Genomic DNA, 15,042 nt, shown 5'->3' with positions numbered 1-15,042 from the left:
TGCCAGGAGCCCCTGAAGGGATACACAGTGCTCTTCCCACGGAATAGGAGGGTGGGTTGGGAGCACTTCTGAGTGGGTCTAGCTGATCCTCAAGGGTGCACAGGGCAGAGCTGGCCTTGGGTCTCTCCCAGTTGGCTCTCCTGGTGAAGACCCCTGCCACACTCTGCCCCCACTCCAGGCCTCAGGGACACACACCACCATGGAGGACTGTGGCTTCTGTCTCCCCCCTCACCCCCAGAAAGGGACAACATGTTCGTGTTCCTGCTTCAAAGCCCAGAGCATCCTTTTAGACTCTCTGCTAAAGCTTCCACTTCCTGCCCAAGAATGGGGCCAGCTCAATGGCGCAGCCAGGATGAGGAACAAATCAGGAGCTCCTCCAGAGCTAATGAGTGATCCGAGCCTTTGGCTCAGGTCAGCAGCCCCCACCAGCTTCCTCGGTCCTCGTGATGGCTCATTATTCCAGCATTCCCGGGAGATAGGCGGAATTTTCCCCAACATTGCCTAATTACATTCCAGCTCAGTGATACAGCGACACGTGTCCAAGCCGCACACAATTCCCAGGAAGACCAAGAGGAGAGCATTCCCGCACAGGGTGTGATGCAAAGTTTTTAATCTTGAGGTGTGCCTGGAGAGCTGTTACCTGGAAGCGACACCCCTCTCCTCTCAGGAGCAAGCCCCACCCTGGGTGACTAATAGAACTAGACCCAAGCCACAGAGGGGCGGATGGAGGAGTCTTTAGAAGGAGGACAGATTGGGGGCTGGGGGGGGGGGGAAGTGTGCTTCCTGACCGTCTGCCACAGAGGACAGGAGCTGGAGTCTCAGAAGCGCGTCAACTTCACAAAGGCTCCCCTGGACTGATTGCTTCGCTGTGCCAGGTGGAGACTCTCAGCGTGTCTGTGAGGCCCTATCTGTGTGGCCCCAAGTCTCAGGGACTGCACACACTCACTAACAGAGCCAAGGGACACTGAGTTGGACGCGGAAGCTCCTGGAAGACAGAGTAGGCTCCTTTGCCCCCTCCACCCTCTCCAGTCCCTGTTCTGTTCACCCAGGGGTGTGAACTGGAGCCCCTGCAGGTCCCTGGCTCTCAGTCTTAGCTGGTCCCAGCACTGCGGCCGCCCCAGCGTCATTCTTCATCTTCACGGCTTCCTCTCCCATCTGCTCAGCGGCCAGTCCAACCTGTCCCTTTCTCCTTCAATCCCTGCCCTTGGCTTCTAGGACTAAGCCCCTCACCTCTCAGCATGCGCATTCAGCCTCTGCCTGAGGTTGGCTCTGATCCCACCCTCTCCTCTCTCCTCAACCCAAGGTTTCCATTTAAGTGCCTTCAGGGGCCAAGCAGGACACTGCAAAGGGTGAGAGGGGCAGGTAGGAAGGGGCAGGTAGCAACCTGGAAGCCAGGCCCATCTGGATAGCCCCAGGCTCCGGGTACTGCTCCCCTGCTGAAAGAGGGGCCCTAGGTTATTAGGTCTTTGGGTTTTGCCAGAGGCTGGGAATCAGGATTTTTACATGTAATTGGTTGGCAGCAAAGTCTACCAAAAAAAAACCACTGTGTGGGCCAACACAGCTCCACCTGCAGTCTGATTCTGCCCGAGGCAGAGGTTTCTGACAGCTGCCTCCCTGTCTGCTGTGCCCCCCCTCCCGGCGTCTTCAGTTCTCCACCCCTGCTGTAGACTGCTCCCTCTCTGCCTGTAGACATGTTCAAGTCTCTCCCATTGAAAACCAAACGGTGCCTAACCAAAATCTCCCCGCAGCTACTGCCTCTCTCTTCCCCTCATAGGCAAACGGCGTGAAAGGTCTGTCTCCCTGCACTTCCTTTCCCTTCTCTCCTTTTCTCTTCAAGCCCCTGCACCTGGAAGTCTACCCACTTCTCACTGGCAAATGCCCTGCTTATGCCCAAATCCAACAGCTTCCAGTCCCTCTCAACTCTCCTGTCCCTTGGGGCAGAGCGCCCCTTGCAGTCTCCTCCTCCTCAAGTTTCCTTGACACGACTCTCTCCTGGGTGGACTCCAGTGTGGGTCTACTCCACATTCCCTCTCAGCTCCTGTCATGGGCACCTCTTCCTCACCTCATTTTATCCACCTTGGGGCCTTGGGGCCCAAGGTCCTTGGGGCCACCAGGACCCATGCAAATTCATCCTCTTTTTAGAGCTCTCCTAGCTGCAAATCTGAATCTCCAGTGACTCCCACCCATGTTTCCTGGAATTTCCCAGACTCTTCCCACTGAGCATTCCCAAAATAAATATCACCCCCTCCAAACCGCCTCCCCTCTTCCTGGGTCACCTTCTTGGTGACCACCAACTCTCCAGTCTGCACAAACCTGAACTCTGCCCCTCTCCTCTTCCCTACAGTCCAGCTCATAACATCCTATGGTTTCCATCTCTGGAACTGCCCCATGCGAAAGCTGCCCCCTCACTAATCTCCTGCCCTCCCCCTTGCCCCTCTCCATCTTCTCCATCTAGGAGTTTTTCTTAAACTCAGCTCTGATTGTATCACTCCGGACATCTGTGATCCTTCTTTCAGGAGGATGTCTGATTGTCTAGGGCCCTGGGCCCTAAGTTATACCACTCACCGCCTCCCAGGAGCCCAGCCAGGTCAGCCTGTTGCAGCCTTTCATACAAGCCCTGTTCTCTTCCCTCTCCAGGCCTCAGACCATGCTGAGCCCTCTGCCTGGGATGCCCCTCCTTAACGTCATCTTCCTGCTAATTCCCACCTGTCTTCAAACTGGCACAGGTTGGATGGGATCCTCCCCACTTTGGACCTTCATGTTCCTTCAACATGGCCTCATAATTGTCAGTCTGCACGCAGGTATCTATTGTTATGTAAGAGTCTAAATATACAACAGGCAATGCCAGACCACACAGAAAAAAAGAACTCTGACCCCCAATTTGCAGTATCCAGCCCAGGAAACCATCCCATTATCTACAGTAACCATCCCAAGAAGCCAGCCTGCTTCTCGTAGGAAGTAAACCTGTAGGAAATCAGACCACATCTCTAGCAAAAAAATCCAGGAAGCCAAACAGTAACCCCTGTGACAATCAGCCCTAAATGGCCGGGACTTGATCAGCTTCCCTAATTTCTGTCCTCACTTTCAACTTTGGACCAAGCAAAGAAAACCAAATATGGTCCCCTAACCAATCACAGAGGACGTCCCCTCCGTGCTAGTTGGCCCGCCTCCATCTCCCTACTGCCAACGATCTCCAATCAGGGCAGACCTGAAGCCTTCCTTTACTTCTACTGTAAACCTTGCCACTCCTCCTCCTGCCTTTGAGCCTCTGCCAACATGTAGGTGATGATGGCTGACTCCCTTGAATAGTAAGTTCCGAATAAGTAGCCTTTACCTGTTCTCATTTGGTTAGTGTCCATTTATTTCGACATGGGTAACCAACCATTCCAAACTTGAGGACTTGAAACAAAACCATTTTGTGACCTCATGACTTGTTGGGCTGACTGGGCTCCGTGGGACGGTTCTTCTGTCGTTCTCGCTTAGGGTTTCTCATGTGGTTGCAGTCAGATGGTGGCAGGCGCTGGGTGAACTGAGATAAGATTCTGGAAGACCTGGGCCTCTCTCCCTCTCCATGAGGTCTCTGCGCGTGGTCTCTCTAGCAGCGTAGCCAGACTTTTTACATGGTGTCTCAGTTCTCCCAAAACCACAAAAGGGAGGCTGCTGGCCCTCTCCAGACTTGGGACTGGAATAGCCTCAATTCCACTGCAACCCACTGGCTAAATGAAGTCTCAGGCCAGCCTAATTTCATTTTGGAAGAGACCCTCACAAGGACAGGAGAGCAGAAGGCACAAGTTCCCTCTCTGGGGGTCCTTCCTTCCTTCCTTCCTTCCTTCCTTCCTTCCTTCCTTCCTTCCTTCCTTCTTTTCTTCCTTCAGTCCTTCCTTCCTCTGCATGGTCTCTGGGCCCTCAGTATTTTACAGAGGGCATGACTGAGTCAGTGCTCAGCAAGGCTTTATGATCCAGTGAGTAGATGGAAGCATGGTGGGTCTGACAGATGGACAGAAAGGCTCCACGCTGGCTTTCCTGCCCCCAGGCCCACACCACCACATTGCCTTCACATAAACACTGCTCTCAGCTGCTTAACACGCCTCTATTTTTAAACCTCTCAAGCGGTGAGTGGTGCTTAACATTTTTTGAATCAGGGACCCCTAAGGGAATCTCATGAAGCTATCAGAGACCCTCTCTCTAGACAAGTGTGACTGTATACAGTCCCTCACCGTTCTGCAGCATTTAATGACAGCTGCTCCTTACTGAGGTCTTTGTTGTGTGTCCGTGGCTCTGCACAGCATAGCACATCCATTACCCTACTTATTACCCCAAACATGCTGCGAGGTAGATACTGCCACTTAGTTCCATTTTATAGATAAGAAAGCTGAGGCTCAAAAAGATTCAGGAATAACTAGAAAGTGAAACTGGGACTCAGAGCAGGCAGGCCTGACAGTAAAGCCCATACTCTCCCAGCCACTGCACCCACCATACAATTTCAGGAGGTTCCGGGGTGCTCTGGAGTCCACCTGTGAACCCCAGCTTAAGAATTCCTTCTCCAAGGGCTCCCAAAGTCCTGCTTTCTGACCTAAGACCTTGAACAAGCCAGCCCCACCCTATGTTCTCCTGTGGATTTCTGACTACTTCCCGACCACACCTATGGCTCCCTTCAGCCTGGCCACTGCTGACCCTTCTTGCCTTCTGGTCCCTCTCCTGAAATGCGCTCTCTACCCTCTGTCTTCACCCAAAGTTCAAGGCTCCTTCTCGCTGGAGTTTCCCTGACAGTCTGCCCCAGACCAATGCGTATTTATTCCCTCTCCTGTTTGGGGCTCTCATCATTTCCTAAATAGGTGTTAGTTTCCCAACTTAGCTGCAATGCTTTTGAGAGCAGAGACCCATCCTCCATCCTCTGTGTGTTTCTCACCTTCCCAGACAGGCACTTGCATAAACACTAACAGTTCATAGACTCCTCCCCAGGCTTGTTTTCTCTGCTATCCTTTTGGTTCCTGGATCCTCAAACCCAAAAGCTAAATGAAACTCCGGAGTGGGCCAGGCCAGAGAGGGGATGATTGGCACTGGACACGTCTGCTTTATACAAAGAAGCAGCATCTGAAATGGTTTCGGAACCAAGCCCAGCGTCCCTCCCCGCCCAACTCTGGCCGCTCCACCTGGGATATCCGGTATCATCTGTTTCTTTCCCATCCTCAGGGGACACCATGTTGTGTGAAATCTGTGGTTCTTCTGTTTCCTGATAACAATAAATAAGGACAAAAAAGAATGTGCACGTATCGGCCGGAGATCACAGGACCAAAGAAATACCAACTTGAGTCTCATGAGCTGGTGCCACCGGTAAGCAGTGCCTGGCTCGCGGACGGAAAGCAGAGAGCAGGGTGTAAGCCCACCATGAGCCCAAGGACAGAAGTGACTGACCAGTCCCCACACAATTCCTATCCCTGAGGGCTAAGGGCACTGCCCTCCAGGCCCTGGCTCAAGCACTGTGCACTCACTTTCAACCACACGAGCAAACTGTTTAATAGTAAGATTCATTTTACAGGTGAAGGAACCAAAGCTCCACGAGGTCAGTGACTTGCTCAGGACCACTACGTCAGTCAGGGGTCAGTAGGTAGTATGAGGACAGTTTAATAAAGAGACAGTCGACAAAGATGTGGGCAGGGCCCAGGGAATGCACAGGGATAGTAACTAACAGGCAAGACACCAACGTCACCACCCCTTAGCCTGAAGGAGGGAAGTGATGGGAAATCAGAACCATAACAGAGAAGCTGTGTGGAAAGGACTCCTTGACAAGAGCTGAGACCTCAGGCAAGGATGGAGCCAGCCCGTAAGGAGGGGGATACAGACCCAGCAATCCTCCTGCCCCCTGATCACCTGCCAGTGACTCCCCTTGGCTGAACCTGAGGCTCAGTAGCCGGAGCCCATACGGGTCAACCTCCAGGCCCCCCTCGGGCACAGTGCTGGGGGTGGGGGGTGTGAGGGCTGTGGGTAGTGGAATTCCCTAGCATCTTCACCAGCTGGAAAGTGGCAGAGCCTGCATTCAAACTCTGGTCTGCCTCCAAAGGCAGGCGTTCCGGCCTTCCAAGACCAGATTTCTGTGGTGGAAGAGGCCAGAGAGGCCCAGAAGGGGTTGCACACCAGTCTGGGGTCTCCCACTGCCTGGAGTGTTGGTACCCTTGTCAACCCCAAGCATTGCAGTCTAATCTCTACCTTGCTCACTACACAGTTCTGACCCCAAAATGGACCTTCTAGTTCTTTAAGACATTATGGCCTGGGAGGGTTGAGAAAGTTCCCAGCAGAGGGGAGCTGTGGTTCTACAATTAATCTAAAAGCCTCTTATTAGCATCTTGGCCTAAGAGGCCCCAAACACCCACACAGCACTGGGTCTCCCCTATGCCGCCTGGCTTCCAGCTTAGGGGAGAGAAAGGATTTCAGCAAAGGTGTGGGCTGAGGCAGTTCAGAGCATCCAAAGAGAGCACAACCCCTTGAGGGGCGGACTTAGCCTGCACTCGTGACAAGAGGCTCAGGGCAAGCTAACGCCACATCATCTCACCAAACCCTGCTCCATTTGCAGATTTATTAAATCGAGAGCCAATTCTGACAGTTTCTTTCCAGCGGTTCTACCTTGCAGGTGAGCAAAATTTGAGATTAAAAAAGAAAAAAGAAAAAAACCATTAGAGAGAAAGTTCAATCTTCAAAGCCCACCTCTGAGACCAGAAAGAAATAAAAACAGTAGCCCATACAAACGTGCAATTAAGTTTCCAAATTATTGAGAGCCATGAGAAATGCCATCCCTGCAGAGAGCAAGTCTTTAAGGCAATTTTTTTGAATTCTATTCAGCACTCACTCAAAATGCCTTTTAAAAATAACACATGATTTTCCGACCTCTCCAAAGACTCCCTTGTTCTTCCCAGGTAAGAACGAGCCAGCTCTGGAGAGAGAAATGCAGTTGCTCATTTTGATAGCGGATCACGGACTATTTCCAGGAAGGCAGATAAGGAAGCCAAGCATCCCTGCCCACTGGTGCAGGAGTCCTCCTGAGGTGTGGGTAGGCCCAGGGGCTGGGGGCTGTCTTGGGGGGTTTCACCCACTCATAGAAAGCCACAATTCCAGAGATGAGACTCGGCTCTCAGGGGTATCTATCCACAGCCGAGGTTGGGTTTGACAAATGCCCTCTTCCCCAGGTGAAGATTTGATTCCCTGTGAAAGGGAGAAGGCTCATTCTGCTGTAAGGGTTGCTCAGAATTAAAGATTACTAGGGTGGCCAGATAGCTTAGTTGGTTAGAGCGCGAGCTCTGAGCAACAGGGTTGCCAGTTCGACTCCCGCATTTGATGGTGGGCTGCGCCGGCCCCCCCCCCCCACGCAACTACATTGAAAACAGCAAGCTAAGCTACGCCCTCCACAACTAAGATTGAAAGGACAACAACTTGAATTGGAGCTGATGGGTCCTGGGAAAAAACACACTGTTCCCCAATAAAGCCCTGTTCCCCTTCCTCGATAAAATTTTTAAAAAAGAGAGAGAGAATTAAAGATTCCTCTTTCTGCGTGGGTTTAGTGAGCTATAAGGAGGTATAAGATAGAGTCAGCACTGCAGAGGGAGACATAACACACATCCCAGCCCTGCCACTCAGTAACAGTATGACTTTGGTCAGGTGGCTTGGCTTCCCTGAGCTGTAAAATGAGACACTTCACAGGGCTGTTGGGAGAATAAGTGGCGGCTTATCTGTAAAAGCACCTAGCAGGTTATGTTCCCTGGAGCCAGGCAAAACCACTACAGCTGGGACTCAAATCATTGTCCCAATCCTGAAAAGGGCCATCAGTCACCAGACCAGGGAGTCAGAGGTACCACCATGCAGAGAGACAGTACAGGCCATGGCTGAAAGTCCAGCTTTTGAATGGGGTTCAGTTTTGAATCTTAACTCATCATTTAGTGTCCATATGCTCTTTGGCCAAAGTCCTTTGCTCTTGAACCTCAGTTTCCCCATCTGTAGAATGGGAACATTAATAATACCAGAGCAAATGAGCTAATCCACCTAAAGTGCTTAGCTAGTGCTTGGCACTGAGTAAGTGCTTAATATGCAGTTATTTTGTTATCTTTATGGCTTTCCCAGATCAGACTTCATGTGCTAAAATTTAATTTTGTGTCTTTGTATTTATTTCTGCAGTTACTTTCTATTTATGGCAAATGATATTGAGTCTCCATTTACAAAAGTGTTATCGAGTTTCCTTTTTAAATATATTTATTTAAGCTAAAGTGGGTCAATATGAAGAAGAAAAAAGAAGTGAAAAAATAGTGCAGTGGCTCACAGATGAGCAAGACACTGGGAAGGTGTGAGCCAGAGACTGAAGTTTGGGAAATACCCAGATAATTCACCTGTGCGTAAAGCCAAAAGCCGGGCCCAAACCTCTCCCCGAACCCCACCTGTGGCCATCCCAAAGTTGTCCAGAGGCGATCGACTTTGGAGCCTTCCCTTCCCCACGTTCGGGGGTCCCCCTCGGTCCACCATCTGGTCTCGGTGGAAGTCCCCAGCTCCCCTGAGGATGACTTTCCCAAAATGAGGGAGCTGAGAAGGCCGGCCTGGGCCCCGGGAGTGAACCCGAGGCAGGTCTGGCGGGAGACCGCTGGGCTGGGGGCTGGAGAGGGGCTAGTGTGTGAGGTGTGGTACCTTTGAGGAGGGAAACCAAATGCTTCTACAACTTCTAAGGAGAGACTTGGAGCAGCCAGGAAAGGAAAACACCGTCCTGGCTCTAGCCGCCGAGGTGTTACAACTCCGTCCCAGTTGCCTGGCAACCGTGCAGGTGTGTGATAGGGCGAGTGGCGCTCCCAGGGAGCCAACCAGCGCCCGCCGGCCCGGCCCAGGTGGGAGCTGGGTGTGGGGGGTGGGAGAAGGGCCTGCAGCCGCAGCCGCACCGCAACCCGCATCCGCTCGCACGTCCCGCCGACGTCCTGCTGCCCCTCCTCCTGCCCCCCTCCGAGACGAACCGCCATTGCCTCTGGGGGTCGAGGTTTGAGCGGCTGCCAGGCCCTGGCACCCGTGCTCCCCCGCCTCCACTGCTATCTGTAGCCGGTGTTGGGTCACCGGCTTCGGAATCAGTGGCCATGAGTCCTGCCTGACCTGGTGCAAGACGCCGCCCCCCACCCCCTCCCTCCAGCCCAAACCCGGCATTTCAGAGAAATCCAAGACTGGGGACAGGTGGCACTTTCCTCTCTGGAATCTGGGTTCTCCTTTGACACATAAATACACTTCCTTCTGTCCCCAGAGACGGTGCTAATGGGGCAGAAGCCTTCGGAGGAGGGATTCGGTGGACTCCTGCAATAGCCGTCCAAGTGTAAGCATTCAGGCGGGTGGGTTCAGGTGGCTGAGACAGCTGGCTTGGAATTAGGCCTGCCGTTGGATTCTGGCTGTGTAACCTTGAGCAAGTCAAGTAACCTCTCAGTTTGCACATCTGTAAAATGGGGGGAAACAGAACCCCCATTATAGGGCTGCTGTGTGGATTAGGTAATACACATAGAACATTTAGCATGGGGCTTGGCAAATTCTTAGTCTACACTCTCAGAAAAATGAATGGTTCCATTAGGGCTTGGAAGCTGTTGCCACCAGGCACAAGTCACAGAGTTGCTGGGGAGGCTCCCACCCACAGTATATGGGGTTCCAACCCCTCCTCCTAGTAACCTGTGCAGGTGGCCTCTCAGAGGTGGGGCCCAGTGAAGGATGGTGGGCCACACTGCTCCACATGGGGTAGCCAAGCCCAGCCAGCAGAAGGTGCAGCCCCTGCATTTGCTGCCTCCTGGCACATTTACAATGATCCTAAAGGAACACTGAGTGAAGGGGCAGTCGGTGGGAGCACTCAAGGGTCACCCTTTCCTGGCCCTGCCTTTTCTCTCTCCTTCTAAGGTAGCATTCTCCATGGGGTCCTCATCAGCCTACGCTAAGGACTCGACTTCCCAGGACAGTGGCCACTCAAATGCAATTCAGCAGGCCTGGGCACTCCCTCCCCCCACACACACACAATATACACACACACCTTCAGGAAAGAAAAGGTGGAAGCAGGCCAGCTCACTCCAGCCCTTTGTGCCAGATGGGACAGCCCTTCTCTTTGGAGAGCGCCTCTCCCCACCCCCCCACACACCCATCCCCTTCTTCCATCTACCCTTCACTGCAAGCGGGCAGGCCAAGTGTGAAAGCTCTGCTGCCGCCCCTGCCGGGAAGCATGTGAAGAAAGAAATCTTTGTGACTGAGGCAAACTCCATCCAGCCCCCCTGAGAAGCCTTGCTGAAGCCCAGAGGCTGAAGACCCAGACTTTGTCCCACACTCCCAAGCCTGGGGGTGCCTCTACATCCCTGCACTCCAAGCCCACATGGCTCAGATGTGCTTTCTTAAAAGATTAATTCTATGGAATCCCAGGCAGCCTTTGACATTGATGTTTACATGGGATTTTTAAAAGCTCCTGCTTTTCAGTGGAAAGCCAACATATCAACATGTAAACAAGTTGTGCTTGACTCTGCTTTGGTGTTTGGGCTTCCCTCTCTCCCCACCCCACCCCCTTCTTTATAGTTTTCTATACTTCTCAAATTTTCCACAGATGGCATGTTTTACTTTTATAGTAAAAAAATAAAAATAAACAAAAACAAAAGATTAATGAGTAGGCCTGCTTAGCAACCTGCTTAAATGCTTATCGGAAATGCAGCAGGGTTTCCCTGGGGACCAGAACTGGCCCTTGTCCCTGGCTCCAGGCTGCTTCCTGGAGCCACAACGGACAGGAAGGACCAGGAGATACTGATGGGACAAAGTGCTCCAGATGAGCCCTGTGGCCCCTCCAGGGCATGGCTGTGGTCACAGTGGGCAGCAAGAGGCCAGCAGCTTTCTGGAGTCACTGGCTCAGGGCACCAGCCAGAAACTGCCCTCTGACGAGGCCTAGAAACAACACTGACTCCATCCCTTTGCTCATCTCTATATTTCCAGAGATGTTAGGGAAACAGGCTGGGGGGTCGGAGTGGCGTGGTTCATCCGTGCAGCTGCCTCATCTGCCCATCCTGACCCAGCCCAGCAGAGTCACTGCCCCCTTCCAGCTCGGCCTGCTTCCAGCCTGATGTAGCGACACTGCCCTAGGCATTGCCCTGGGAGCTCTGTCCATGTCTCACCTTCGACCTCTGCTCCCAGGAAGCTCTAGGACCCAGCAGAAAAGGAGCCTCACCAGAATGCTAGAGAGGAAAGGGTGTAAACTCCCAAGGGCAGTGCTGGCTCTTCCAAAATAATAACAGTAGGTGAGAATACAGCTGCTGACCACAGGGCAGGTGCTGCACTCAGCCCTCCACGTGTGAAATCCCTAACCTTCTCAACACTCCAGCAAGGTAGGTGTTATTATCCATTTTCTAGATGACAAACTTGAAGCTCAAAGAGGATCAGAGGCTGCCACAACACCCGCAAGTAGAAAGTGACAGAGCAAGAGTCAAATCCAGGGCCTCTGTGGTCAGCCTCTTGCTCACAGCAGCATCGTTCTCACCATCCTCTCCCCAGTGCAGTGCCTGGCACACAGTGGATACCCCAGCAAATACCAGCTGTGTGACTAAGGCAAGGATGGAAGCAGCCCACAGCGTCTATGCCCCCGATCCTCCATCTTCCAATGGAAATGCCCAAAACCTGGGCCTGGACAAAGCAGAGTGCTCTACTCATCTCAACAGAAACTAAGGGAAGGGACAGTGCCACAAACAGTGGGTCCCCTCCTGGATGCCCTGCAGGTAGCCCTTGCCTCGTCCTGCACAGAGGTAGACTGCCAGGGCTCCCTGGATCTCCAGTCTGTTGGGTACCCCTGAAAGTGAGTGAGGGGGGCCGAACAACTTGCTGAGCTGAAGGGGTGAGGAAGGGGGTGGCTCAGCAGGCAGCAAAGTGACAGCAGGAGAGGGGCAGAGAAGTCATTCGAAACTGGGTCTCTCTTTGCTGGGAGCTCCTTGAGGGCAAGCTGGTCTTTTCATAGTTCTAGCTCAAGCGCCCAACAGGGCAGCAACCAGAGAACTGGGGCAAACACCTCTGGGGGGCAGCAGGCTGTGGGAGGCCGTTCGGTGGGTGAGCTATGCTGAGACCCCACATTCTCCTGGGGACACGTCTAGTAATGACACCAGTGGGGGCCGATTTCCAGGGATACTGATGACATTCACAGCCCCTCCCAAGGCCCTTCCCCTAATTCTGTATTCATGACTTGTTACGCTTTTTTACAGAAGGGGGCCCTCAAATTGTGTAAGTATTAGGCTCCACAACATCTGGATCCAGGTCAGAATGCCCAAACCTAGAAACTCCCTCCCCCTGCTCCCAGCTGGCGCACGTACACTGGTTTTCCTGAGGAAGAAAAGCAAGAACCAGACTAGAATGAGAAGGATTGGCAAGGGCCCTGGGGCCAAGGAAACCCCCAAATCACAATCAGATCTTGATCATAATTGAGGCCGTGTAGACACCAAATGCAGGCAGGAGGGGTGGGCAGTCCCCCTCCTTTCACACCCTCCCCATTTAGTCACAATATCACAGGATCCAAAAAATGCTTAATCTTCCTTTTGAGAATGTGAAAGCCCTGGATGCACTAAATGGCCCCCCGTACACAAAACAGTGCACACTGTTTCAGGGGGTTATGGATGCCTGAGGCCCATGGGTTGGCCCTGCAGGAGGCAGAGAAGTCCAAGCTGAGGCCCCTCCGACGCAGGCAGCATGATGTGACAATGCACAAGGGTGACAGGAAGGAGACCGGGTTCCATCCCAGCTTCTAAGTCTCTTCGCTTCCCCAAACCTCCACAAGCTTTTGCATTAGGTGTTCTCAACATTCCTTCCAAGTCTAGAATTCTGGTTGTTTCTGTGACTTTCATCTTCTGCAGGCCTGAGCAGTCCCAGACCTTCAGAAAGAAAACACCCATTACATGCAACAAGCATTTTTCATGTTTTGCTAATTTAATTCTCTCAGTTACCCAATGGAGCAAATATTCTTTGCTCCATTTTACAGATCAAGAGACCCCTCAGTCAGGATAAGGGGTAAAGGAACACCCCTGAAGGTATGGTAAGTGGTAGGGCTCAGATTCAATCTTGGGTCTGTTGAACTGCACAAGCCTGTGCCTTTTCCATGGCCTGCACCAACACACTCAGTCCCTTCCTTCTTCTCCCACCTGCTGTCAACTCTGCCTTGAAATATGGGTCTTTCCCTCCACCTCTTGCACCTCTTGGCCTCAAGCCACCTGCCTCCCACTTTGTCCCTAAGGCCTGCTAGGCACCTGGCAGATGGGAAATGAGAACCCCATTCCCACCTAGATGGATGAAATCCTACAGAGCGTGACCCCTCCTGAGGCCACTGCTTCGTTGGGGGACAATTAATGGCTGTGGCTGATTACTGGACACTTAGGCACGGAGTAGAATCAACCAGGTTTGCAGCCCCAGCTTAAAAACCCAGATTAATCGCCCTGGGCTGGTTCTGTCACACACAGGGATATATTTTCTTCTTGGAATTTACAAGTAGTTCCATCTGAGAAATAAACAACCAGAGATAAAAATTACATTGTCACAGTGCAGGTGTGATAGATGTAGGAAGCAAGCCGTCGTGGTCGCTGAGGAGGTACACTGCCGACAAAATCCACCAAATGAGACCTGGAGGAGCCCCAGGTAAACTGAATGAGATGCTGATGGGATCTCAGCCGAACGGGAAGCGTGGACTCTCTGCAATTTACATTTCATCACTGTAAATCATAGGGTTCTGATGCCGGCATCCAGGAGCCAGGGTGAGAGGTGGATTGGCAGGAGACCTCCTCAGGCTGCCCTGCCTCTCAGCAGCAGGCCTCCGGAATGGGGACTGCCGGGACAATAGGACAGGCCCCAGCTGAGAAGCAAGCAGCAAGACACTCAGCTGTAACCTTGGCAGCTCTGTCTCCACCAAAACATCGGCTACATGTCTTGTCTCTGCTACTACTAGCTGAAGGGAGCTAAGCCTACCTATGAAAAAAGCCACCTGGGAAAAGGCCACAGGAAGACCAGGTTGGATCTGGGGTCAGAATAATAATAACTAACATGTATTCAGCACGTACTAAGTGCTTGGCTCTTGGTGAAGGACTCAATGAGGATTATCTCATGTTGTCATCCTCATGACAACCCTATGAAGTAGGTACTATTATTATCCCCATTTTACAGATGACAAACTGAGGCTCAGAGAGGTTAAGGGACTTGCCTAAGGTCCCTGGAATGGATTGAATAGTGGCTCCAAAAAAGATACGTCCGTGTCCAAATCCCTGGAACCTGTGACTGTGACCTTAGTTGGAAAAAGGGTCTTTACAGATGTTAAGGACCTTGAAATGAGACCATCCTGGATTACCCAAGTGGGCCCTAAATTAATAACAAATGTCCTTGTAAGAGACAGAAGACAGAGAAGGAAGAAGCCTCGTGAAGACAGAGGCAGAGACTGGAGTGAGGCAGACACACGGAATGCCATCCACCACCAGAAGCTGGGAGGGGTGAGGAACAGATTGTGCCCAGCGCCTTCGAAGGGAGCACGGCCCTGCCAACATCTTCATTTCGGATTTTTGGCCTTATGAACTGTGAGAATAAATTTCTACTGTTTTAGCCACTAAATGTGTAGCAATTTGTTACAGCAGCCCTGGGAAACGAGTACGAATACAGCCTTACAGCTAACAAATGGCAGGGCCAGGATTCAAATCTGGCAGGCTGACCCCAGACGCAGGCGCTGCCTACCGGGTAATGCTGCCAGGCCCCGGGGCCTGAGTGCCCGTCATGGCTCTCCCACAATGGAACTGAACTGTGTGACCTTGAGAAAGTTGCTAAGCCTCAGCCTACTCATCTGCAAAATGAGGGCATGGGACAAGATAAATGGGGTGCCTTCAGGGGCTGCCACAGTGATGAGAAAGACAAATGGAGTTCTGAGTAACACAGTCAGGTGTGAAAAAGAAAAAAGCCTTAGCAAACTACCTGTAGACTACAATTCGTGTGGCTTTCTGGCCCCCCACAATATGTTCCCATCCTCCTGGACACAGCACACTGATTTTCCTTGGGGAGAACTGG

General features: G+C 52.2%; 1 protein-coding gene across 2 annotated transcripts in view; it reads right to left on the bottom strand.

Moving 5' to 3' along the window:
* The window catches only part of RTN4RL1 (reticulon 4 receptor like 1), a 67,754-nt gene that overhangs the window by 24,273 nt on the left and 28,439 nt on the right, over positions 1–15,042 (bottom strand). The gene's annotated exons all lie outside the window — the stretch shown is intronic.

The sequence above is a fragment of the Rhinolophus sinicus genome, linkage group LG15, assembly GCF_036562045.2.
Source record: "Rhinolophus sinicus isolate RSC01 linkage group LG15, ASM3656204v1, whole genome shotgun sequence".
Taxonomy (NCBI): domain Eukaryota; kingdom Metazoa; phylum Chordata; class Mammalia; order Chiroptera; family Rhinolophidae; genus Rhinolophus; species Rhinolophus sinicus.
The sequence above is the reverse complement of the archived record's forward strand: the minus strand, read 5'-3'. Positions and strand labels throughout refer to the sequence as shown.